This window comes from Schistosoma haematobium, chromosome 4, assembly GCF_000699445.3.
Source record: "Schistosoma haematobium chromosome 4, whole genome shotgun sequence".
NCBI classification, from domain to species: domain Eukaryota; kingdom Metazoa; phylum Platyhelminthes; class Trematoda; order Strigeidida; family Schistosomatidae; genus Schistosoma; species Schistosoma haematobium.
Genome location: NC_067199.1, coordinates 37,568,040 through 37,574,150, shown reverse-complemented (window position 1 = coordinate 37,574,150; position 6,111 = coordinate 37,568,040).

Below are 6,111 nucleotides of genomic sequence, written 5' to 3'. Positions count from 1 at the left end.
CTGATCAGAATGTACAAGTTCACCCGAACTCCTGAAGTTATTTCCCGCCAAATGTTAACATCATCGGCGTATAGTAAAGTTGTGGACTCAGTTACACTCCAGAATTTATTTTTACATGTAGTACAAAAAGTGAAGTACCTAGGACAGAGTCTTGAGGTACTCCACTGAGTACTGGTTTCCAAGAGGATTATTTGAAATTCGTTTTTACTTTCTGCCTACGGCCTACCAAGAAATCTCTTCGGCTGCTTAATTATAGACTGGACCAACTGCCTTTCATATTTTCGCTAAGTACAAATCTAATATCCAATATTGAAAATCTTTGTAATAACCTAGGGCAAACTAAGAAAGTTTTCGAACTCACTCCTTGTAGTTATCTTACGACTTTTACGTCTTAGAAGTGGTCATTAATCGGCAGTTTATCCATTCAACGTGACTAGTTGAGGGTTTGTGCATCTTTTAATTTTAACAAGTGTGTTTGCTTTATGCTTATAATTTTTCAGAGGACAGAAGCTCCTACATTATAAGGCAACAGGTTTTTGGTAGCGAAATGAAAAACAATAAGCAAATTTTCCATTTTACGCGTTCAAACGAGAGGCGATGGTCAGAAGAACGGAGAAAAATCAATCAATAATGAATTAGATGCGTTAACATTATGAATAAACAGAAGCTTTAGAATAACTGGTAACCATATATAATGGGAAACGAGTAGGCAGTTTGGCTGATGGCATGTGATAATAATAGTAATAGTAGACAGGTAGTGAGATATTCATCAGGTACTTCTCGTCAATCGAAAAGGATTGTAAGGTGTTAGCAAGGAACACTGTATAACGGGAAGAGCTCCGTTTGTGTTGGCTGCGTCTTCTGTGTAGTTTTAATCGGTTTCCAAATAACCTACGGCTGGCAATCCCAGATTGATTTGTTTAGAGATAGTTGCGAGAGCATTTTCGCCAAGGATATAAGTTATTTTTGTCACGTGGCTCTTAATATTAATCAAAAGACATCTTGACAGGACAAATTTGATCTTACTGTTAACCACCCACCACCACCACCGAGTTTCTTTAAGCGTACTTGTGGTTGATCGTCAAAAAATCTGATTATATGGATTAATATAAAGATTTTTGTCCATGCCTTCACATTGTTCAAACTGATTACTACTGTTATTTAACGGTAACTTATTCATAAATAAGTTTCAAAAGGAAACCATCTGTACATACTGTTTGCTGCGTCTGGATTTTAAAATTGTTCTTATTATGGAAGATGTTAGTGTTGTCTGTCTTCCATCGACTGCAAAGTCTAAGAATATGATGAACTATACAGCTTATATTTCGTAATCGATCGGGCTTGCCTGGAAGAGTTCGTCTTCTTATGTATAAGCAAATGACGGCAACGACACCGGCATGTCTCAATTTTTCCGCGACTCAGGTTACATCTGCTCGCAGAACATTTCGCTTCCACGCAAACAGAACAGAACACACCTGACCAAAATTATCTCCAAAATTTACCCAAATCCGACAAAATTTTCCACAAATTGGGGAGCATGGAGAGGAACGCAGCAGCATCGATCCGACGTGTGCATTACAAGATAGAGAGAGCTAAATCAATGTTCTTCGCGATGATTTTGTGGTTTCGCTGCAGCAAAAGACCAATTAAATATGAGAACACCTGTCATTCGTGCAACCTAACGGACACCTAACAAACCCACAGCATTTGAAATACGGAGTGACTGCCCCTTGTGAAGCCGTTCAAGATCGCTTAAACGGAACGGCGGGCAGACTTGTAAGGGTATGACTTTTTCCGTGCCTTCGAGTCTCATTGGGAATGCAGTAGTACGCAAAAGCATTAATATTTTCGATATAATATTCACAATACTCAAACAGATTTTATCATATTTAGAAGAATAATAATTTTACGTTATAGAGAAGGAATAGAAAAGATAAAACTTGTGTACATAATTCATAAATTATGTTTGTGAAGGAGAATGTCAATAAACTGTGTTATATGTATTAAGTGTATAATTTATATACGACCTTTGAGCAACGCCTAAATAACCTTGAAAATGTCCATATACTTACTAGTAGTAAATGAGTTTTATATACCAGTGCGAAGAACTAGGATTAGGATTCACAGTTGAACGTTAGGGTTAGAATTATATCCATCATGAACTGTTATCAACTATAGTGCCGAAACTCTACTTAGCCAAATGAGTAAATTAATCTTGCGCCAAAATCTAAGATCTGTTATCTTAAATCTGACTAGTTCGTCCATAAATTATAGTCTCATCTTTGTAGTAAGATTAATACTGGAATAAAAGTTTGTGCAGCAATAGTTTAGGATGATGCAATAAAATTCTCAATTAATAGCAGAAAAAGATGGTCAACGATCATTGATCAAATATTATCCTTATTGTTCCGTTGTACTATTTAAACTTGCATTAATTTTAATTCGGTTATTCATTCTCTGGAGAAGTGACTTACACTAAGTCACGAGACGTCAGAAAATCTAATTTTCTAATCATTGGGATATTACAAATGTATTAACTATTTATAACAATCTACCCAATGCCCAATTTATTCAAAATTATCAAATCAAACCTGGGTAATGATACATACAAACTATTAATAAACACCTGTATCTTCTGGATGATGGCTTTCGTAGTTTTTCAGGTTTCCGCCCCATACAGTAGAACTGTCTTGACATTTGTATTGAAAATTCTGAATTCGGTGTTGGTCGACAGTTGTTTTGATTTCCAGATCTTCAGTTTTAAATATGCTGGTCTTGCTTTGCCAATCCTCGCCTTCACATCTGCATCAGACCCAGAGAGTTTATCAATGATGTTACCCGGATATATGAAGGTTTTTATATCTTCCAAATCTTCTCCGTCAAGTGTGATTCGATTGTTGAAAACTGTATTGTTTCAGAGAATCTTGCTTTTCCTTTGTGTATATTCACCATCATATGAATTCTGTATGATATTGACTATCTTCTGAGGCACGCCGTAGTGTCGAAGAAGCTTCCATGTTGTTGTTTCGCCCACTCTGTCAAATGCTTTATTATAGTCAATGAAGTTGATGTAGAGTGATGAATTCCATTCAATTGATTGTTCCACAATGATCCGTAGAGTTGCGATTAGGTTTGCACACGATCTATCCTTACGGAATCCTGCCTGTTGGTCACGAAGTTGGGCGTCTACGCAGTCCTTCATCATGTTTAACTATACCCTGTTGAAGACTCTTCCCGGTATTGAGAGAAGAGTGATACTCCTGTAGTTATCACAGTTGCTGAGATTGCCTTTATTTGGTATTTTGACCAGAAGTTCTTCTTTCCAGTATGTTGGTACTTGTTCCTCTTCCCAAATCTTATTGAAGAGAATGTGGAGTATCCTTGCGGTTACCGCTATGTCTGCTTTCAGTGTCTCTGCTGGAATGTTATCTGGCCCTGATGCTCTGCCGCTCTTGATTTTCTTGATGGCCATGATGATCTCTTCAATTGTTGGTGGGCCAACATTGATTGGTAGGTCCCTGAGTGCTTCTTCGACGTTGGGTGGGTTCAGTGGAGCTGGTCGATTCAACAGTTCTTTGAAGTGTTCTACTCACCCGTTTCGCTGTACTTCGATGTTGGTGATTACTTTACCCTTCTTGCTTCCACTGGTCGTTCTGGTTTACGGTGATTTGCAGTTTCCTCGTTGTGTCTTACAGTTGTCTCATATTTTCTTCTCTTGCAGCCTTTTCCGCCGTCATTGATAAATCTTCTACATATTTACGTTTGTCAGTTCTGATGCTCCTCTTCACTTGCTTGTTCACTTCTGTGTATTCAGCTTGTGCCTTGGCTTTTTCTGCTCTTGTTCGACTGGTATTGATCACTGCCTTCTTGTTCCTCCTTTCTTGAATCTTATCCAGTGTATCAACAGTGATCCATTCCTTGTGGTGGTGCTTCTTGTGACCCAGGACCTCATGACATGTCGAAGTGATTGTCTCTTTGATCCCCTTCCAGTTGCTCTCCGTAGCAGTTCCTTCTCCATTGAGTAGATCATGAAAGGCCTGAAACTATTGCTGAGGACTATCTTGAATTTGTTGAGTTTGTCAGTATCCTGAAGAAAGGCCGTATTGAACATTTGTGATATTGTCCGCCCCATTGTCCAGTGCTTCTTGAGTTTCAATTTCATCTTGGCGACCAGCAAGCGATGATCTGAGGCTATATCAGCTCCTCTCTTGGTTCTCACGTCCTCTATAGTCCTCCTGAACTTTTTGTTGATGTAGATATGGTCGATTTGGTTTTGTGTAGAGTGATCCGGTGAAGTCCATGTGGTCTTGTGAATGCGTATATGTGGGAATATGATGCCGCCCATGACCAGTTTATTGAAGGCACATAGGTATGCAAATCTCTCACCATTTTCGTTTCTTTCTCCTTGTCCGTGTCGTCACATGATGTCTTCATATCCAGTATTGTCCGTTGTAAGATCCGTTTTGAATGTTTTATGTGTGTGTGAAAATCCCTCCATGTATATACTTGCACTTTGTTCCTGTTGATCCCCTTAGTTGTACATTGTTAACTTTTTGATTACATTTGAACTGTTAATATTTGTATTTTATTATAGTTTTTATTTTCATTACGCCTTCACTATGTCTCCATGTTTCTTCCCGAACTGCACTTATGTTGTTTTACCTTATACTTAGTTTTGGCGGCAGCAATATTGGTTTGTTCCTCCTTTTGATTGCTTTACCTGTGTTGACTGGAACTGTGCATTTTTGGTTGTGAATTGAGGCACTCTTCCAGAATTGGAAACACTCTGTGTTATAAAGCGACCAAATATTATCTTTTGAACGAATCAGTGCGTGGTCTATCCAGACAGGATAGAATAACATTTATTTGTTGTGGTTGGTAATTTTCTTTCATCCTTTATCAACTTCCTTATTTATTGTAATTTAAATTTGATTAATTGAACAATTATTTGTTGGATAGCTGAGTGGTCATATTTGTTTAGGTAATAATGTACATTTAAATTTATAATGAATTATAGAACCGCCATTTTACCCAGTTACTTTCTTTTGATTTCAAACGGGCAAGGCGCGTATCTAACCCACCTAATCAGCTGTCCATCTGTCCAAACCTTGGTTTGGGTCTTACATCCGTTCCAACCTTGGCATTGAAATCTCCCATCATAATGGTCAGGTCCTTTGTTGGGCACTTCTCGATGATTGACTGCAGCCTATTGCAGAATTGATCTTTAGCGTCTTCATTGTAGTCGTTGGTAGGCGCATAGCATTGGATGATGTTCATTGAAATTCCCTCTTTCTTTGTTTCGAAGGAGGCTTTGATGATCCTGGGTCCATGAGATTCCCACCCTATAAGTGTATTTTGTGCTCGTTTGGACAGCATCAATGCAACTGCTTGTGTATGTGGGGCATTTTCTTCTTCATGGACGGAGTATAACAGAAGCTCCCCTGAAGCTAGTCGTTGTTGTCCAACTTGCGTCCAATGGGTTTCTCTGGTCCCAAGAACCTCTAGGTTGTATCTCCTTATTTCTCCAGCAATTTAGGAGGCTCTCCCGGTCTCCCAGACTGTACGAGCATTCCATGTATCTAAATAAATGGTTTCTCCGGTTATCAGAAGGGGCATCGGCCTCGTGACTTCCGAAAGAACTCGGCTTTCATCATGAGACGTCATAACTCTTCTAAATGAGGACTTTATGACTCCCAGGGCAGAGTTCAAGAGGTTTGAAAATTTTTTTCTGGTTAGCGTGTTTTTAGCGAGTTAGTTTTCTACGGGATGGGGTCTCTAACCCCATGCCCAACCCTCCTTCTTTATCCGGGCTTGGGACCGGCAGTAGCCTACAGAGGGACTCAAGGCGGAGTCAGGGGCTATTTTTACACGAATAAAAAGAAATGATCTCAAATGTCAATTCATTTGAGTAAGTGTTAGCAAATAATTTGTGTTTTAAATCAAAAATATAGAAAGAATAAATATAAAACTTGTATAGAAGGAAAAAAAAGAGAAAGAGAGAGTTATGTATGGAATGGAAGGAAACTTCGCTATACACTCTATCAACCAAAGACAGCTTCAGAAGGAGAAATAAGTATATATTAACGCTTGGAAATTATAGCATTTTCAGTT